Here is an 11,650-nt window from a genome sequence, read left to right on the forward strand (position 1 = left end):
TGTTCATCATACAAGAACTTAATAAACACGTGTTTTACTGAAAATGATGATGCTAATAATAATAAAATAATAACCTTTATAGATTGATAGAGTGTGAGATCAGATCAGGCCTTTAAAAACACCTGCAGGTGATATGAGCAGCTTCTTTATTCCTGCTGTTGTTGAGGATGACGTCTGTGCTGCTCAGCTGATACAAGACTCACATTAAAACTGATCCTGACAGAACAATCCTGCCAGAGGTTGGAACCAGTAGCAGGGATATTTGTACTTAATCCCTGTCATTGGAAAAAAGGAGAAAATAAGTCTTTACATTTCCCTGCAGATCTGCTTTGGCTTTATTATTCTTCAGCGCATTAATCAACTTGTATCTCGTCCCCCTGATTTTATTAAATGCTGGTTCCGGCTCGCATCAATTCATTGTCTCTTAAATACCCTCCCTCCCGTGGGTGCCAGCTTGATTGTGCATAGGAAATGAAGTTGGAAACTCTTTTGGAGCTCTATTTAAAGTGCGGGTCCCCCAAGTGACCCCCCCCCCTCCCCCCTTTAATAACTCACGATCAGGGTCCTTTGCATTGTGTCTCTCCTCGCCAGTGTTCTCAATTAAAACCCATTCTAATGAAAAGTTCAGCTAAATTACCAAACGGGTTTCTGTTTTCCATCCTATAGAAAAAGAAATAAGGTGTTTACAGCCCTGAGAGGACTCAGACCCAATGAAGATGGTTGTTTTGACTTGATAAATCACAGTGCAGGTGAATGGGAGTAGCTGTGATCTCTTTCAGGAGCCGGGAGTCACATCGCAGCTCGCTCACCTCCGAGGAGTTTCCCTGGAACTCGATCTGCCACCGGGGAACAATTGTGTTCAGCATTTCCAACGCATACGGTGACATTTGATTTTGTTTTTGTGTGAACTCATTTTGTCAGATTCAGCTTGAATCAACAATTTAAAGTCCGACAGAAAAAAAGGCTTGTGATTTGTATGGTGTGCATTTGTGGCGTAATGGGAAGTAGGTTTTCAAAGTGAGGTTGCATTTCCCTGCATAGTAGTACTAAGAATATCATGATGGATTAACAGATGTCACTCCGCACCTTGTTTCATACGTTGCATCTTCGCTCGGATATTTGTGTGTGCAAGCATTTTATCCCCCCCCCCACACCCCTCTCTGTTCTCACAAGGTTCGATTCGACCTGCAAATCAATACACGTATTGATGGGCGTCAGATAAAACCATTACGGCGACCCGCTGTAATTTTTCAGCTGAATTGATTTCATTTGAAATGATCCATGTACATCCAGTGGAGCACGCCACGGCTGTGAGAGTGTTTTACCTTGACTCCATGCGAGAGAGACATTATTCATCACCGGGAGAGAGTGTCCCTTCTTTCATACCCCCAATAAAAAGCAGAGTAATGAAGCTTCTGTGGGTGCTGTCACTTCAACACTGCTTTATAAAGGATGACACAATTATATTTTACCAGCTCACCAAAAAATGCTGACATGCCCTGGTTCAATAAAATGCAATCTGTAGCGGGAGAAGTACGCGGGTTCCTTTGCTCTGGAGTCATAGCTCATGAACTACAAGGTGTCGTCGCCTTGGGATGCTCCTCGCAGAACGTTTTCTCCTGACAATTAAGCCGGTGCAGAGCAGCCATGTTGATATTAGGAATAAAGAGTGATATATCAGTTTGGCTTTAGAGGAGTGCGGTTTTGTCACGCTCCTTCATATTCCGTGCAATATATTCCCGCTTGCTGGGGGAAATTGCTTCACAGTTCTGTTCACGAGGAAAAATGTGAACTCGAAAAAGAAAAAAAGAGGCATAAACAGCCATGACATTTGCCTCTGAGCAAACAGAGGCTAATGCTGCATTACCGCCAATCAGTCAACTTGGTAAATGTTTGTCTAAAGTATGATGGATGACGCGTCGACAACATTAAAAAGCGACTGCTTCCTAAACCTGAAATCTTTCATATTCAGAGACAGCCGGTGTGATGCTGCAGACAGCCGCCGCCGCCCTGCTGCTTGACGCTTACCAGCAGCAGGAGATGGCTGCTTCTTAGCGGACGGCGTGTTTTTTCCTTGGAGAGAGACACATCTGGCCTCGGATAATCTCTCCTTAGTCTTCTGCTGTGTAATACATGCAAAGCTCTGCTCCATGTAATCCCCCCAACTGCTCTTCTTTTTTTTTTGACTTGACGAGGGTGAAAAAGACCACTAGTATGAAGTGTGTTACAGGATTTCTTTCTACCAATTGTGTCAGTAGTTCGTCCAAGCAGAAGTTTGCTATGTATAAATGTGAAATAGAATATGAAAGTACAAGTAGGGGATCAAAGCAGGTTGAGATTAGTGTAGATATTTTGTTATTCAATTTTCTGAAGCTTAAAATGTGCCCCGGTGAGCAGAATACAATAGTCACTTAAATATTGGCAGCTCAAAATGTGGTGCTGTTCTATTGTAGCGGTGCACAAACATTTATATTTAAACCCATTCATTTGCATTCTTGATAGCATGCAAGTCATACATGAAAACGTCATAATTATGCTTTGTGAAATGAAATCAGGACCAAATTGAGATTGAACATCAGCCACTGTTAATGGTAATGAAATGTGCAGTGCGTAGCCAGACGCCTCGAGCCTCGGCAATATAATATGTAGCAGCAGTGTCTCACTTGTTTATTTATTAACAGAGGGATTGTCTGCTTCACTTGCTATCACTGAGGCTTGACAGCTGCAGAGTCCAGGTGATGCATGAGCCAATATGTGAACTGGAGAAGGCTCAACATCGCACATCAATATGAAAATCAGTTTCTGGCAGAAATAGCCCGTGGCAGTACATCCAGCCTCAAAAAGTGACTAATCTTAGGGTCATAAACCCTGCACAAGACGCCCTGGGTCTTTTTTAGAGCGACAGAATTCAGAAATACCATCATTTTCCATTCCACAAGCCAAGGACCTTGCTCCTTATATTAGCAGATTCCTTTTAATAGCGTGTGAAATAGCAGGGTTGCCAGAACTAAGCAAGAGCAAATAAAAGAGAGAGTGAGGGGGGATTGTGAAAGGTGACCTTAGTCTCTGGAGCGGCAGATTAAAAACTTCAAATGCTCTGCCAGAGGCTCATGGTAAGAAACAAAAAGACCACAGGCACGATGTTACTGTAGATGGAAGTGGCTGCCAAATATCATCTTCTTACAGAGAGGGATTATGAATTTCACAAGGCAATGGCGTTCCCATTGGAGAGAATATTAGTTCACATATTGTTTTTCCAGATCTGCATATATTTCTGCATTCTTTTTTTTTCTTTGCCCTGACTTTCAGAACTTTGTAGGGGACTTGTTTGTAATTTGTCAACACATGGAGCTAACCAAACTGAATTTAATGCTATGTAGAATAAAATGTGTTGGCCATGTTTTCATGTCAGCCAACAAAACTGAATGATATCACTATTATTTAAGTGATGTAAAATACTTGCAATTGCATGAATACGCTTATTATGGTAAAATCTATTTTATCTTTCATTTCATTTAGGCACATATTTAATTCAATTCTTTATTTGTATAGTGCCAAATCACAACATACATGATCTCACAGCACTTTACATAACACAGGTGTAGGTCTTATAATAATAAACAGTTCCTACTATGGGTTGTGGTATATAACTCCCACTAATTTAAATATTGTAACAGGAATGTTCCCCTTGAATTATTAAGGATAAAATATAAAAATCAAAATGCTTTTATAATAATTTTCAAGCAGACATTGCTGCATTCCTGTAGTTTAGCTTCAGCGTTGCCATTTAAAAGCCTGGTGCACATTATAGGTGATCAGGCAACACTTCCCCGGTCCCTCCCGTGGCTTGATAATAACTCAGCTCACTTAATTACAGACTCAGCTTCCCAGAGAAATAAAAAAGAGAAGCAAGAAAATGATTTTTCTCATGAGGGAAGCGAAACAATGGCGTTCTCCAAATCCTTGAATGGATTTCTATCTCAAAGCTCGTGGTGGAGACAGTTTGAACTGCAGTATCGCCGGGTGCTTTAATTACTGTTCAATGACTTCACTCCGAGTCCTTGGCCTAGTTTAGATTCCTTATCAAAAAAACAGCCATGCGCTGAGAAAAGATTACTTTTTAAACTTCGGGATGAGGGGAGGGCAGAGACTGAAAACAAGCTAATGCTGTTGCACAAATACATGGAGGGGGACACAGCCCAGAGCTATTTGGAAAGCAATAGCCCATTCCAAGATGTGGCATCGGGCTGGCATCCGCACAGCTCTTAAATTCCTTCTCTCGAGCCAGATGGCTATGGAATTACACAATTTTTAATCTAAAGCACGAACCTCTCTAGGCTTGGGGAAATCTTCTTGGGATAGCCACATTGGATTTATTCGTAGAGGAGACCGTCTCTTGCCCCGGGGGCCACATTTGATGGTAAATATGAAGTTTGACACTGAATGTCCTGAGTCCACTCCCTGTGAGAGATAAGTCAAACCTACAAACTTTCACAAATAGAGCCGGCCCTCCTGGACAGTTTGAAATACACCTTGTAACCTTGATATATTAATATAAAGAGTAAAGAGAAGACCTTAAATACTTAAAATAATAGTGTGACATTTTGGGAGGTAGTAGTGTTTTTGTTGGAAACAGAGAGACACACAGATTGCCTGGGTCCGTCCAAGGGTAATAAAATCTGCAGTTAACTTGTTGTTAAGGGGTAAACTGTAAAAACAGAACTGTGGTTCTATGCTTCTGCCAACCACTGACGTATCAGCTTACACAAATTTGCAGCTGAATTTATTTCATCTAATCTACTCAGAGAGATTCCTGTAGGCAGACTTGAGACATAATGTTCAAGAGGCCAAAAATATGTTTTGTGAGTCACAGTAACCTTGACCTTTGACCTCCAAATTCTAAGTATGTGTGTGTCAGATGTGATGAAATTCCTCCTGGGTGTTCTTTATATATCACGTTCACAGGAACTCTTCACATCATATGTGACCTTTGACCCTCAGCCACCAAAATCCAATCAGTTTAACTTGTGAGTCTAAATTGATGTTTATACCAAATTTTAAGAAATTTCTCAAAGTGTGTCCGGGTTGCTTGCGGACATAAGACCAGAAATGTGCTTTATGAGGTAATTCGTTTATCCAAGTGAACATTTCTCCTAATTTGAAGAATATTCCTAAAAGCATTAATGTTAATGATTTCCTTCCCTCAAACTAAAAAACTATCACTTTTACACTGTTTATTTGTAGAAATTAAACGTAGCAGATGAATAGCATATTATCCCTATATAACATGTTATTGAGTGAGTTTTAGACATGCTGGTAAGCAGATGTTGTTACTTTCAAACGGAGTTTTTGGCTGTGTCCCGATGCAGTTACACCATTGCTCGGCAAGTCTCTCCTTGGCCGAGCGTTTTGTCCCCGTACACAGCTTGAGAGCACATGTGCAAAATAATCAAATCTTTGAAATTCTGATTGGTGTGTGTTTGTTGATAGAAACCCTGGCATTGTGTTGTGATTGCTACATTCTCAGTAACACAACACAGACACAGTTTAGATCTGGGATATCTATAGGTCCTGTAATATGCTCAGTATCCTGGATCAATACCATATTGTTTATTTTGCAGACGAAAACCGACATGACATTTTGCAGTGGGCTCATACAGTCGCAGTCGCTGACATACAAAGGGACAGTTTCTTTTCCCCTCCAGTAGACATTTCTTATTTTATATCCACACAGGGATGAAAGAGTCGGGCGAGGTGCTTGGCAGTCTCTCCACTCTCTGAATGCAACATAAAGCAATGCACTTAAAGGTTAATTAGAAAAATTATCTGTTGAGCTGAAAACAAATGGTACCATGGAGTCCCCCTGCTGGCAGACGAGTTAATCTATGGCAGGTCTCCTCACTGGTCCACCTGCGATCCGTCTCCGTCAGTCGGCTGACAGTCCCCGCGGGCCGCTGAGAGGATCCGCTCCATCGCACCGCTGTGACTCGCCTGCTAATGAATACAGAGGAACCCGGGACGTCCAGACGCCCACGAAAAGGCTGTGAAGACTCCTCTGGCTGCTCGGAATCGTTCTCCGGGCCGGATGTTGGCTCAAATGAAGCGGAACGCAGCTACTAGACTGGGAGCGCGGAGACGGATGCCACTCAGCCTGAATTGCGATCGCTCTGATGGTTGAGATTTACTCAATGAAGCCCGATAGAGAATGAATAAGCTGCAGTTTCTGTGAGATCTGATACACAGGGTATAGAGATGATGCTGAAGGGAAGAAAATAAAGAGAATTGGCAAAGTAACAACTTTCATATTAATGGCCGACTTTAATGTCAATCTGAGGGTACGTGGTTTTATGGCGCGTGAAATGTTTATATTGGGGTTTTAGAAAGTGGAGAGGATATTAAGATAAAAATTAATTTACAGTAGTGCCTGGTTTCTCTCAGGCTACTGAGTCAGCCTTGTTGGGAGCCCTCAATAAAGCCTGCATGGAGAAACATAAGGTTGGTGATGATATGGGACTATCTGCTCAAGTTGAGAATTAAACGGTTGCAATGAAGATTGAAAACCTGTTTGAATCAGGACGCTATATCATCGCTTTATTTATTGTCCTTGCTGACATTCACAGCTCACCGTTAGAGGCCCTGCTGTATCCCTTCTTTCATTAGCAAACTTAGTAACGCCAGTGTTTAAATGTCACCTGACCTACAGTACCCTCAGCACAGGAAGAGCAGGGGACGGTGAAGGGCACAGGAAGCTCATAACTCAACACAACATCATTAAGTCGTTCAGTACTTTACGGTCTCTTCTTAAAAGTTTTTTTTCATTTTAAAGAGGCACTTCAGTGGTTTATTTCACTAATTTTGCTCCTTTTTCATGATCATCTATTACAGTGTGATGAACCTTTGAGGGCAGTCCATGGGCAAGATACTGAACCTCACACTGTCTAAACAGAGTGTAGAAGTGCCAAATGGCTGTGAATGGGTGAATATAAATTGTAAGTGTAAACCAAAACTGAGTGCTTTAACACACAACACAAAGTACAAAAATGTAAAACCAATTAATTTCGAGCGTTGGCTCAATGAAGGACAACTCAGTTCATCAATGTAAGGTATGATGTCATGCATACAGAGTCAACCCTCCCCTGACTGATGAGGCACACCTCCCTTAAATGGGTCCTTCAATCTACAGAACAGTCACCTTTTAGAGCCAGATTCAAATCAGTGGTTTCTCAGTCAGTTACCAAACGACAATTTACCATTTTGCAAAGAAAACTATAATAAAACAGAAACAAATACTTAAACATATTACACCAAAGACCAAACCCTCTTCCATACCTATTTTACAAACGATAGCAGGTATATGCATTTTTTTTAACAAAGACAGTTTACAGAGGAGTTTGCCTTTCTCTTACTGGAACCCAAAATAATCTCTCTGCATCTTTTGCGCTGCTCACAAGATGTAAAAACGATACGGATGCTCAAACGCTCATGGCTATTTTGCTGTTAGTGGGTTTTGGGACCAGTGGAGAAGTGGCTGTATAGGTACAACCCATGACATCACTACTGACATCAGCACAATTATAAAAGTGTTAATTATAGTGGCTATGCAAAGGCTTTAGTTAGAATAACTATAGTTATTCTGATTGATGTGGCATGTGCAGGATGCGATCATATATTCTGATAATGCAGATGAAATCATAAATACTACAACAGCCCATTATCGTCTCCTGAAGACATGCGGTGTCCCGACGTCAACATCAAGCCTCAGCTCTGCGTGTTCCTTTTTCACAGAAAGAAATCTCGGTTGATTTATGCATCCAAACTGATGGAGCAAGTCAAGACTGTTCAGTGGATCTCATTACCAGTTCAGGTGCGATCTGATTCCATGGGGATGAGGCCACATGTCGAAACGGCCGGTCAGTGAAGTGACTGACAGCCGACCACAGGGGGCTTCTTCCTGCAGGCCCTATGGGTACACACACACACACACACACACACACACACACACACACACACACACACACACACACACACACACACACACACACACACACACACACACACACACACACCAGGCCAATATTTGTTTTCTATTAAAGATAGGACCCCTTTATAAATAGGCTGCGTATTGATACTACTATTTTTTTTATACTCTTTCTTATTCTTTACTTCTCAGCATCATCCTTGGTTTAAATGCTTTGCTCCATATTTTAGTTTTTTCAATTAAAAACTAATAGTATATTATGGCAGAAACATTGACTACTAATAAATGCTATTATTAATTTTTCATGTGGAGGTGGTGAAAGTTGAAAATACACAGATGTGGAAGGAAATGAGGGCCTGAGTGAGAGAGCAGCATCTTGCATGTGTGTTGTTATGTCATCATATCTTTCTGTGAATAAGAAAACATCAGTGTTGCAGAACAGTTTTGATTTGTCCTCTCCTTCACTCTCCTGCATGTAGGTCTCTGATTGTTGCTTTCTGAAAGGAGAAGAAACTTTTTATTTCATGCTTTGTAAATATAATCTGTACATTTTGGTGCAGCAGTCTCTGGTTCAAGTGCATCGAGTATCATCAGGGTCACACATGGATATTAACTTATTATACACACCTAATTATGTTATGATTTGGCTCTTAAAATTTAACTGAACAGAGCTGAATACAGTTATTATAATTCATTCCTCCTTTTGCCAATTGTGTGAAGCACTTTGTAACCTTGTTTAGATAAGTGCTATACAAATAAAGTCATTAGTATTTGAAGTTATTATACAAAAATAAATGCTTTTATGCTCCGCTTACACATTTATTTGATTTGAATCACTTAAAACTGCACAACCAACAATATTAACTGTTTTTTTATAATCACACTAGGATTTTTCAAAAGCTCAAATTCATCATGATGCTGTAATACAGTGATTATTGCCTTGTGTTTTTCCTTGCGTTTCGTTTTTTGGGGTTTGTGTCAGTTATTTTTACTTTGAGTCTATTGTTTCCAGTTTTATTATGTACCCGTGTTTCTCATTTCAGAGCAATTCCCCTGATTTAACCTTGCTTTTTAAAGAATGTGTAGTGGAACTGTCCTCGTGTGAATTCTGAATTTGTCTCCTTATCCGTTATCAGACTTGACAAAATCGTTTTAATCAAATCCAGGACACACAGATGAAGGCGTTTATTATGGGACATTTAGATTTCTCGGTTACCTAATGAATGTTCATCCAGAGAGAATAATCACTTTGAGGAGAAGGAGCTAAACTCTGAGATGTAACTTAAGCACACTTACGTTGGCTGCTGCTAAAGTGGGTCAGATTAGTTTGAGTGCAGTTAGAAGCATCTGTCAGCTGGAAGCAAACGGCACATTGATATGTGAGGTTTTATAGAGATGTGGAACAACTGGAAAAAAAATTAAAAAAATCACTGCAGACAGCAAATCATCTGCAAGCAAACTGCTGCAACTTCAGTCAAGAAAAACTCTGTAAAGGAATTTATTCTGTAATGGAAAAAATCTACACTTGTCAAACATTGAGAAAATGCCCTGACAGGAGTGAACTTTTAAACTAGGCAACGGAAATATGAAGCATATTTACAATATTCTTTACAATATTTCAAAGGTTTTCAGTGCAATGCATATCTGTGCATGTGACCTACTGTGACCTCACTGTACTTTGTATCAGTGTTTAGAAATAAGTGGTTATCTTTTCATGCATTTCAGGCATTAGACTCAAAAACACAAATCACATATTTGCTTTAAAATTTCCCGTGGTCCTGGAGATCATTTAAACATGCACTTGAGAAAACTGTCTTATTATTTCCAAAATTAGATTCATGTACTGTTGAATGTGAAAGACCTTTTTTCTATTTTATTTAAAAAGGAACACAATTACTAATATGCAACACAAAAAATAAAAAATATCCCCAAATTCACTGAGGACAAAAATGGACTCCATCCTCTCATATACTACGATAATGAAGTATGCATACAGGTCTGACAATAATACTCAGACAACATATGCACTCACTGCCATTTCCTAAAATGAGCACACTTCCTTATGATATATGAAACCAGACTCTAAATAGAGTTTTCAGTGCTGCTCCATGTTGTCTCCTCAGTCAGATCCTCACAGGCTCTGAGCCACAGGAGCAAGTCTCACACAAACCTCTAACAATACATACAGTAAGTACATGTGTCATATCAGCAGGGTTTAAGTCACCATCTGTCCCCAGAAGACTATAATCATTGTCCCATGAGTGATGGCAACCACTTCATTTAGTTCTCTATTGACTAGGATAGGGCTCATTCACTGTGATCCTCAAATGACATTATATTACCAGGAAGACATGTCTTGGGTGTGACAGCACGGGGGAGTGAAATCATGTTCCCTTTCATCAAAAGAGTTATGATCGGTCAAGTCAGGCTCATAACAAATAGCAGGCTTTGCGCTTTTATCAGCAATGCCGTGACCCTCAACGCCGTGACCTCATCATTAATATGGGAAGGCCGGATGATAGATCAGAGCACGGTTCAGTGGAGCATCCCTGGGCCCGGGCTAGCCTTGGATCGTTCATCACTGAATCCCTGTGGGGACTTTACGAGGGTCCGGGGAGAGAGGACGCTCTCCCGGCTGTCACATTTGTTTTACCGCTTTTGATAATGGCTCCCCTTTTAAAAGATGATACTCGCAGGGGTTTGTTATCAACGAGTGGCCGTGGTTTCAGCTGTGACGACATCCTCAAATGTTTAATAAAGCTGAACTGTCTGTTTCATGGTGCAGTTTTGGTGAAGGGCTTGAGTCTGGTTTGCTGAATAAAAGTAAACTGAGACGTTGTATTACAGAGCAATATATTCAACTAATTAGTGCTTGAGACCATCGTTTTGGTGGTGGTTGTTTATTACCTCCGCCAAGTACGTAGCCAAGTGCTTACAGACAAGATTACACAGAATCAACTGAATTAAATTTGGAGATTTTTTTATATTTTCAGTTTTCAATTCATGAAACTTGGTGAAAAAAAAATTATTTGGGAAACTGATATCTTTGTGTGTACTATTCGGCGCAGCTTGATTGAATTTAAGGCAGCTGTTGGGTCCTGGAATGTTTGTTTGTAATTTTTTTTACCCAGAAAATTAAGGAAAGAGCCCATTAGTTTATCACAATTATATTATTTAAGTGTGGTTTCAGTTCATGGACATTTATTTCATTCTCTCAAACATTGTGAAACTGGGCTTTTTTCAACATTTTTCTTGGTTTCCTTGGGAATATTTAAAATTATCACACATAGTTTGGAAACTGATATTTATGCGTTTGTGAAATTTGGTGCAGATTGAAATAAGGAATTCAGATCTAGCACATTTAGATGTGGTTTCATACGGGCATAAGCTTTTCTTTTCACCTGTATGGTAACAAATAAAACTAGAAGAGTGTGAACTTAATAATTAGATAATAAATGCTACCCTTTTTCTCAGAGATACAGTACGTCAAAGAGATATCAGTGTGGGTTTGGATTATGAAGTGCAAAGATGGAATATCCAGTTTTTCAGAGATTAGGTGCATACGCTCAGATGCAAACAACACTTTGAGTAAGATTACCAAACTTAAACTGCCTCAGAGCTTGGAGTTAAACAGATGGAGTGATAAAGCTGGTGAGGTTAAAAGTCACCTGC

This window comes from Limanda limanda, chromosome 16 (assembly GCF_963576545.1).
Source record: "Limanda limanda chromosome 16, fLimLim1.1, whole genome shotgun sequence".
Lineage (NCBI taxonomy): Eukaryota > Metazoa > Chordata > Actinopteri > Pleuronectiformes > Pleuronectidae > Limanda > Limanda limanda.